At 36.1% G+C, this 10,086-nt stretch overlaps 1 pseudogene; it reads right to left on the reverse strand.

Annotated features, from left to right (window-relative positions):
* Window positions 1-410: 410 nt before the first annotated feature.
* LOC138166080 (myosin regulatory light polypeptide 9 pseudogene) lies at window positions 411-6,610 on the reverse strand (annotated as a pseudogene).
* Window positions 6,611-10,086: the final 3,476 nt, after the last annotated feature.

Genomic DNA, 10,086 nt, shown 5'->3' on the forward strand with positions numbered 1-10,086 from the left:
AGGCTGGTGTCTGCAGGGTAATGGGAAAGAGGGCAGGTGCTCAACTTTGGCCAGCTCACCTGGACTGGTTTCTCCTTTGTGTGGGGCCTTGGGCTATATACTATGGAGTGGAAAAGCTGTGAAGAAAGTGTTTCCTGTAGCCTAGGGTTGATACTTGCCAAGGAAGAGATCCACCTTCCCCTGAATATCACCTTAGGCAGGCTAGGGGCCTGAGGTCCCATTCCCTTTGACAAGAACCGAGGGAAACCTATATCCAAAGCGCAGAGGCTCTCAGCTTTCTTGCTCTGCAAATGTGTTGGATCTTGGGTCCAGTGAGAACTCATTAAGCTTTCTGGTACATGGCAGTTGTGTGGAATGCAAAGGGCATGAGGAGCATGGAAGGTGGGAGTGGGGTGGGAAGAATGAAGTGACTAGTCATCCTTGTCCTTTGCCCCATGCTTCAGGATCTAGGTGAACTTCACACAGTCGGAGTTGCCTTCTTGTTTATGGGTGCCCTTCGGTACATCTCATCCACCTCCTCATCTTGGAACCAGTCACGCATGGCAGTGAGCAGCTCCTGAAGGTGGTCCTCTTGGATGATTCCTGAGACTTCCTCATCAAAGCAAGAGAAGACATTTTGTATAACATTCTTGGGGTCCCTCCCATTCCACTTCTTTCCAAACATGGTCAGGAACATGGTAAATGTGATGGGACTAGGAACCTCACTCATCATTCCTTTCAGATATTCATTTGCGGAGTTCTTCCCAATGAAGGCCAACATGTCATGGACATCCTCTTTGTTAACGAATCCATCTTGATTATGGCCAATCACGTTGAAGGCCTCCTCGAATTCCTGAATGTGAGACTGGTCAAATATGGCAAAAAATAGAGGATGTAACCCACTGGGGACATTTCTTTATGGTCTTAGCCTTGGCCTGTTTGCTCAATATCTTGGCTTCTTTGGAAGAGTATTCCTGGGTTTCAGGGGTCTAGGCAGAGAGAGTAGAGGAGGCAACAGTTTTGACAGAAGCAGGAAAGGAATGAGTTGGTATCATTTTCCTGCCATGCTCATGACCTGCATGTTTATTCCTCTGTCTTGGCAGCCCAACAGTTGAGCTCCATTTTGCTGCATTTTGTATTCTCTCATTTCCCCTCCCCAGTTTCTTTGTCATTCTTTCTTACCTAACAAACAAAACACAAACTTTCCTCTTTCCTATCTTAATTCCATAACCCTCCCCTCCCCCTACCTCCCCCCAAACCCACACAACCATCATTAAACTTTTTTTTTAATGTACTTTTGCTAATTACTCCATTGAAACTTAATTGCAAGGTTAAAATGCACAAACAGAAACTTTCTACTGCTACAAATGTTAGTCCTGGCCCTTTATGACTAAATTTTAGACATAAGGACTTAATTTCCCATCTCTTGGCTGACTGATGTTCAGATTTTGCCTGGATTTATCCAGCACATTCCTGTCCGGACTGGATGGCAGATCCCTTTCTAACTGAGGTCAATTTTATTTGGCAAGTCTGGTATGTGGTTAAGGTCTTCCAGAACCTATTTTGTTTTTTACTTTTGCTCTAGATATGAGAACACCAGGCTTATAATTAATCTTTCCTTCTCTATCAAGTTCATATGCCTCAGTGAGGTCTCACTAGGCTACAAGTTTTTCAAACAAAAGCAATTTGGTTCTATTAACCCTGGAAAATGTGAAAATGAAAATCACAGGATCATCTAGACCATTCCAACAACGAGTTTCTTAAGTCAGCTCACGCTCTGGAAACGGGGGTCAGTAGTACCTGAAGGTTTAATATGACCTGAGTAACATTTACAACTGACTTTGGGGATATGGGTGTCTTCTGCCCTTAAGGATTCACTGAAACCTGGCAGCTGGTGCTGCCTGCCAGAAAGTGAGAATCTGTAAGTGAATTGATTATTTGAATAGTCAATAACTACTTGATACATTGTACTTTAGTTGTACTATAAATTTATCAATCTTTGTACTCCATTACCGATACCAATTACAAACTCCTCATGACTTCTTATCTCATGAATTTGGGGGAGAGGGATATTTTAAAATAGCATTTTTCCCCCAATGAACAAAAGTCTATCTTTCCTCTTTCATACATTTTCCTATCTCACTTAAAAAAGAAAGAAAAACACAATGCTTATAACAAATATGCAAGGTCAAACAAAATAAATTACATCATTGACTATATCCAAAAAACATTTTTCTCAGTCTGTTTCTTAAGCTCATCACTTTTTTTGTCAGAAGGTTCTTTGGAATCAGAGTTGGTCATTTCATGAATCAGAATTCTTACTTCTTTCAAAGAGGTTTGTTTTTACAATGTTGTTACTGTACAAATTGTTCTCTTGTTTCTTCTTACTTCACTCTGCATTAGTTCATACAAGTCTTCCCACATTTCTTTGAAATAATTTCTTACTGAACAATAGTACTCCAATTACATCAATATGCCATGTTTTTTTTTAGTCATTCTTCAGTTGATGGGTACCCCTTAGTTCCAGTTCTTTGCCACCACAAACAGGGCTGCTATGAATATTTAGATATATATCCATTTCCTCTTTTTTTGATCTCTTTGGGGGTATGGTACTACTAGTAGTTTAACTGAGTCAACAGGTATTCACAATTGAATAACTTTTGGGGCATAGTTTTCAGATTGCTTTTGAGAATAGGTGGATGTTTCCATAGCTTTATCAACAATGTATTAAGGGCCTGTTTTGACTAAATGAATCTTATTATAATAAATTTGAATGAGTTCCTTATAGATCTTTGAAATGAGATCTTTATAAGAAAAATTTACTGCAAAGATTTTTTTCCCCACTTAATTATTTCCCTTCTAATTTTCTCTTCTTTGTTTTTTTTTGGTATAAAATCTCTTGTTCTATATAATCAAAATGTCCATTTTATTTTTTATTTTCTTTAACCTTATTTAGCCTTCATGAATTTATTTTTTTTGCATCAATATTCATAAGGAACATTGGCCTATATAGTTTTCTTCGTCTCTTTTGAATTTCTCTGGTTTGGGTATCAAAATTATATCTATATCATAGAAGGAATTTGGTAAGACCTTTTCTATTTTTAATATAATTTGTATAATATTAAAATTAATTTTACTTTAAGTGTTTTATTTAATTTGTTTGTGTCAATATGGTCCTGCTTTACAAAAAATTGCTCATTTTTGACTTGTTCAACTTTTTTTTGATACAGGTTTATTTAAATCCTTTAGATCATAAGTTTTATTGGTATATGTTTTGGGAAAACAGTTTTTAACAATGTCATTCTTATACCTCACTTTTCAATTCAACTTTAAAAATTTTGATAAAGGTCACTGTTTTCCCTTTAAAAGATAAAATTAGTTAATGATTTATGTATTTTACTATTGAAAAGCATTTATTTTCTTCATTAATTAATTTTTTGCTTTTAGGTTTTTTTTTTCTTTTTGGAAGGCAATTGGGGTTAAGTGACTTGCCCAAAGTCACATGGCTAGTTTGTGTGTGTGTGTGTGTGTGTGTGTGTGTGTGTGTGTGTGTGTGTGTTAAGTGTCTGAGGCCAGATTTGAACTCAGGAACTCCTGACTCCAGGGCTGGTGCTCTATTCACTGTACCACCTAGTCACCCCTAATTTTAGTTTTTTAATCTATTCTTTGATTTTTGGAATTTTTATTTTGGTGTTTAATTGTTTTTAAAAGTTGGTTGGTTTTCTAATATTTTAGCTGAATGTTCTCTTGTTGAGGAAAGTGTTAAGAGAAACAAATTTTTCCCTAACAACTACTGTGACTACTTCCCATAATTTTTTGCATGTTTTCTCATAGTTTTTATTCTTTTTTTAAATTTATTTTTGGTTTTCAACATTCATTTCCACAAGATTTTGAGTTACAAATTTTCTCCCCGTCTTTCCCCTACCCCAACCCCAAGATAATCTCTGTCTCCAATCTGCTGTCTCTTTTATCCTCTCCCCTCCCCACCCCCCAACTTTCTTGTAGGGCAAGATGGATTTCTATACTCCAATGTCTGTATATCTTATTTCCCAGTTGCATGTAAAACACAATTTTAAAATTTTTATTTTTAACATTTGTTTTTAAAACTTTGATTTCCAGATTCTTTCCCTTCTTCCCTCCTTACCCACCTCCACTGGGGAGATAAGCAATTCAATATAGATTGTGCATGTGTAGTTATGCAAAACATTTCCATTATATTGTGAAAGACTAACTATATTTCCCTCCATCTTATCATGCCCCCCCACTCATTATATTTTCTACTTTGAATCTGTCACTTTTCAAATGTATGTGCTTCTAACTACCCTCTCCCGCAATCTGCCCTCCCTTCTATCATCCCCCCTCTTATCCCCTTCCCCCCTACTTTCCTATAGGGTAAGATATACAATTGAGTGTATATATTATTCCCTCCTTAAGCCAAATTCAATGAGAGTAAATTGACCCATTCCCTTTCACCTTCCTGCTCTTCCCCTCCATTATAAGTTTTCTCTTGCCTCTTTTATATGAGATAATGTACCCTATTCTCTCTCTCCTTTTCTCCTCTCATTATATTTCTCTTACTTCTTAATTTTATTTTTTAGATATCATCCCTTCCTATTCAACTGATCCTATGCCCTCTGTCTATGTGTACATGCACACACATATACATGCACTCATAAATGCATTTATACACACATACAACCTCCTATACATACATATAAGTGTATGTATACATATATATTCCCTTCAACTATCCTCACACTGAGAAAAGCCTCATGAATTGCAAATATTGTTTTTCCATGTAGGAATGTAAACAGTTCAACTTTAATAAGTTCCTTATAAGGGCGGCGAGGTGGCACAGAGAGTAGTAAAGGGCTGGCCCCGGAGTCAGGAGGACCCAAGTTTGGTTCTGGCCTCAGACACTTAACACCCACACATACACACACACAAACTAGCTGTGTAACCTTGGGCAAGTTACTTAACCCCAATTGCCCTCCAAAAGGAAAAGAAAAAGTTCCTTATGATTTCTTTTTCCTGTTTACCTTCTCATGCTTCTCTTGCTTCTTATATTGAAAATCAAATTTTCTGCTCAGCTCTGGTTTTTTCATCAAGAATGCTTGAAAGTCCTCTATTTCATTGAATGACCATATTTTCCCCTAAAGCATTATACTCAGTTTTGCTGATTTTAATCTTAGCTCCTTTGAATCTGGAATATCATATTCCAAGCTCTTCAATCCCTTAGTGTAAAAGCTGCTAGATCTTGTGTTATTCTGATTGTGTTTCCACAATACTCAAATTGTTTCCTCCTGGCAGCCTGTAATATTTCTCCTTGACCTGGGAACTCTGGAATTTGGCTTTTATATTCCTAGGAGTTTTCTTTTTGGGATCTTTTTTAAGAGATAATAGGCGAATTCTTTAAATTTCAATTTTTTTTCTTGAGAATTTCCTGAAGGATGATTTCTAGGCTCTTTTTTGGATCATGGCTTTCAGGTAGTCCAATAATTTTAAAATTATCTCTCCTGGATCTATTTTCCAGGTCAGTGTATTTTCCAATGAGATATTTCACATTGCCTTCTGTTTTTTCATTTGTTTGGATCTGTTTTTTAGTATCTTGATTTCTCATAAAGTCATTAGCTTCCATTTTCTTTAATCTAATTTTGAAAAAATTATTCTCTTAAGTGAGTTTTTGAAATTCCTTTTCCATCTGGGCAATTTTGCTTTTAAGGCATTCTTTTCCTCATTGCTTTTTTGGGCCTCTTTTGCCATTTGAGTTAGTCTATTTTTTTAAGGTGTTATTTTCTTCAGTATTTTTTGGGTCTCCTTTAGCAGGCTATTGACTCTCTTTTCATGATTTTCTTGCATCATTCTCATTGCTCTTCCCAATTTTTCCTCCACTTCTCTTACTAGATTTTCAAAATCCTTCTTGAGCTCCTCCATGGCCTATAACCAATTCATATTTTTCTTGGAAGCTCTTGATGCAGGAATTTTGACTTTGTTGTCTTCTTCTGGTTCCATGTTTTGATCCTTTTTGTCCCCAAAAAAGGATTCTATGGTGGGATTTTACTTCCTCTGCTTGCTCATCTTGGCAGCCAATTACTTGACTTTTGACCTCTTTGACACAGTAGAACTCTGTTTCCAGAATGGAGAGAGCTATGTTCCAAATTGCTGGGGTTTTCCCAAATGTTGTCAGAGGGCCGAGGAGGGCACCCTCTCTACAGACACCCCAAATTCTGGCACACTGCTTCATACCCCAGGACTACCACCTAAGACCACAATCCAGATCCAAGCAAGTCAAAGCAAGAGCAATTACGCTCTGAATGGTTGTTTGGTCCCACTACACTCTGCAGGCCAGGAGCTCTGGAGGCAGCCATGTGGTAGTAGCTGCAGCTGTAGCCACCATGTCTCAGCAACCTGTCAGCCTGGACTGGTTCCAACAGAGATCCCCACTGACATTTTACTTTCTCTTTGGCGTTTATGGGTTGAGAAGCCTGGAAACCCCTAATAGCTTCTGGTGATTCACTCTCTTTAAGTCTGCTCTGACCAGTCTGTGCCACTGGTCAGGCCACCCTGGGGCTGGGACTGTGCGGCTCACACGGGACTGCACTTGGCTCTCAGCTTGGTGCGATAGACCCATCCTGTTGTCCTGTCAAGCTTCCTTCAGCAGGAGATTTGTTTCTCTCTGTCACTTTGTGGGTTATGTAGCTCTAAAATTTGTTTAGAGTCAATTTTTATAGGTATTGGACGTGGTTGGAGCCAGAGCCAGAGTTCCTGTTTTTACTCCACCATCTTGGCTCTGCCCCTTTTGTCCATATTTTTTATTCTTATTGAAATAATATATTGTTTTTGTATTTGTTCTTTTACCCATTCTTTCTTTAGTATTAATTTAGTCTCCAATTAATTTTTAGTCATTTATTCAGTGACTCCTTATTGAATATCTATTTTTGAATTGAGATTCATAAAAGATGTGTTTTTATTTCTTCTTTTGTGTATTTGTGAGGATTTTATACCCTAATACATGGTCAATTTTCATAAAAGTGTCATGCACAGCAGAAAAAATATGTATGCTCTTTTCTATCGCCAACTGCTCAGAATCTATCATGTATACCTTTTCTAAAACTCTTCAAATCATTGATTTCTTTGTGGTTTATTTTTTCATTTGGATTTATTTAGTATTCAAATGGATATATTGAAGTGTCCAACTATAATAATTTTAATTTCTATTTTTTCCTTGTGACCCATTTAACATTTTATTTAAATATATAGTTGCTATGCCATTCCATGAATTTATGTTTTGTATTGATATCAGCTCATTATTTATGGTACCTTTTAGCAAAATGTAGTTTCCCTGTTCATGTCTTCCAAGGAAGTTTATTTTTGTTGTTGCCTTCTCTGAGCTCACAATTGCAATTCTTAGCTCTTTTAGATGAGAAATACAAACTTTTGTTCTAGCCCTGCCCCCCTTTAAAAAATCTGGGTGAATCTTTTTGTTTTAAGATTGCTTCATGTAAACAACATATTGTTGGATTCTTTTTTTTCTAATCTATTATGCCATCATTTTCTATTTTCAGTGACTTTATTACATTCATACTCACAGTTATGATCATTAATTTTGAATTTCCTTCCATCTTATGCTCTTATATATTTCCTTTTCTTTATTTCACTTCCCCCCTTTTTATAAAGAAGAGTAGAAAGCAAAGAGTGTGCTCTAGGTTTGATGCTTCTGCTTCTTGTCTTTTCCTTGTCCAGATCCTAATCACAAATGTTTCTCTATTCTTCCCCTTCCCTTTAAACATTTTTTCACAATCCACCATATATATAGTTTGTTTTGCTTGTGACTAATCCCTCCCTTAATCTACCCTTTCTCTCATTTCCTATTCTCTCCTTTCCTTTTTATTTCCTTTCCCCCTGTTGAATGAAATGTATTTCTGTACCCAATTCCATATATTTACACTCTTCCCTCCTCTTACCAGTTCAGAGGAAAAGTGAAATTCAAGTTCTTCCCACTCACTTCAACCTTCCTCTGTAGTCTTCTACTTGCATATTCCAGTTATGTGAGATAATTTTCCACACTCTGACTTCCCTTTCCTTGGCTTCCTGTTGTGTTTTTTTTTCTCCCTCCCTTTTCTGTATTCTAAGATCATTAAAAGAGAGAAAGATTATTCCCAGGTTCTCTGTCTTATTAGAATTGCCCAATGATGATAGTCAGGTTCTGAGAGTATATGAATCTTACCTTCCCCTAATAGAATATTTCTTATGATTGTTCAGCTATATATCCTTTTTATATTTATCTTGACTCTTATGTTTGTATTTCAGAGTTTCTACCCAGTTTCAGTCTTTTCACCAATAATGTTTATAAATCAGGGTGGCTAGATGGCTCAGTGAATAGAGCACTGGCCTGGAGTCAGGAGGACCTGCATTCAAAAGCTGGCCTCAGACAATTAACACTTACTAGCTGTGTGACCTTGGGCAAGTCACTTAACCCCAATTGCCCTGCTTTCCCCCTCCAAAAAGCAAAAAAAAAATGTTCATAAACCTATATCATTGAAAGTTTATTTTTTTTCTGTTGTAAGATTATATTCAATATTGCTGGGTATGTTATTCTTGGTTGTAAACTCATATCTTTCCTTTTTGGAATAGTGTGTTCCAAATTCTCCACTACTTTAAAATACTGTCAGCTAACTCTTGTGTTTTCCTGACTGTGATTCTTGTTTTCTAGCTCTTGTGTTATTCTTTTTTGACCTTGAAATTCTGAATTTTGGCTATTATCTTCCTATTAGTTTTCATTTTTTGGATTTCTTTCAGAGAGTGAGTAGGTTTATTTTTCCATTTTTACTTTGCCCTCTAGTTCTAAGATATCTTGTCAGTTTTAATTTATGATTTCTTAAAATATGATAACTAATTTCTTCTTTTTTGGAGGGGAATGTCATGACTTTCATGTAATTCAGTGATTTTTAAATTATCTCTCATTGATCTAACTTCCAGATGAGCGGTTTTTGATACTAGATGCTTAAGGTTTTCTTCTATTTTTCGGCCTTTTGAATTTGTTTTAATATTTTTTGTTGTCAGTCAATTCTATCTAACCCATTATACTTTTTAAGGCATCTGTTGCTTGGGTAAAGTTATAGTTTTTGTGCTGTTATCAATTTTCTTTCCAAGTATTTCCTTCATAGCTCTCATTTTTTCCATTTTTTTCCTCTATACATTTATTTTATTTATAAAATCCTTTACAAACTCTTAAAAATGAACTTTTGCTTCATTTCTTCCAGGAATTGTATTTGAACTTGTGCCCAAGCTTTGTTTTCTTTAAGGCTTTTTTGGAGATGTTTTGAGTCATTTTCTCCTTCTGGATTTGTGTTTTAAGCACCCCTGTTTTATTTTCTTCAACTTGATGATTCTTTGTGAAATGAACAGAAAGTTTCAGTCATGTGGAGTCTACTTTTCTAGTTCTAGATATGAAGAATGCCCTAGGAGGTAGCACAACCATGCATTCTATTAACACTGCTCATTCTCTACAGCCATTTTGATTCCATTCTTAACAGATGGGTGTTGGGCAACTATCTGCTTTCACCAGTGATGTTGGTATCTGTTTAGCCTGTGGTTGGGGTATGAGCTTTAGATACAAGAGACTTGAGATGAAAGAGATAAATACATTTTAAGCACCCATTTTGTTTCACAGATATATTAATCACTGGTAAAGTAGGGGGGAAGACCACAGAGAATGTGGTTAGGAAGAACTGGGCAAAGGAAGGTTTTTAAAATTTTAATTTAATTTTTATTTTTCCATTTTATTTTATTTTTTTGATTCAAATGCCAGAACACAAATACAGAATAAAGAAAAGAAACAAACACATATGATAAACTTAGATATTGGAACTTAAATACAAAGTTTAAAAGGAAAGAAAAAGTATGACATGTGCATACCAGAACATAAGAGAGGATTTGAAATGTGACAAATTTTCATTTTAAGAAAGCCTGTATGATAAATAATACATGTTGTGTTGAGAACTGACCATCTTTTCTTTGCTTCCGTGTGAGTTTTCTTTTGTTCTCTGCTGTGCCTTTTTTTGCTTTATTCTTCCCCCCACCGCCCAAAGGCTACAATAAAGTTTA

Source organism: Petaurus breviceps, unplaced genomic scaffold (assembly GCF_028583685.1).
Source record: "Petaurus breviceps papuanus isolate PSGF00001 unplaced genomic scaffold, PetGlider_PUasm1.0 220, whole genome shotgun sequence".
Taxonomy (NCBI): domain Eukaryota; kingdom Metazoa; phylum Chordata; class Mammalia; order Diprotodontia; family Petauridae; genus Petaurus; species Petaurus breviceps.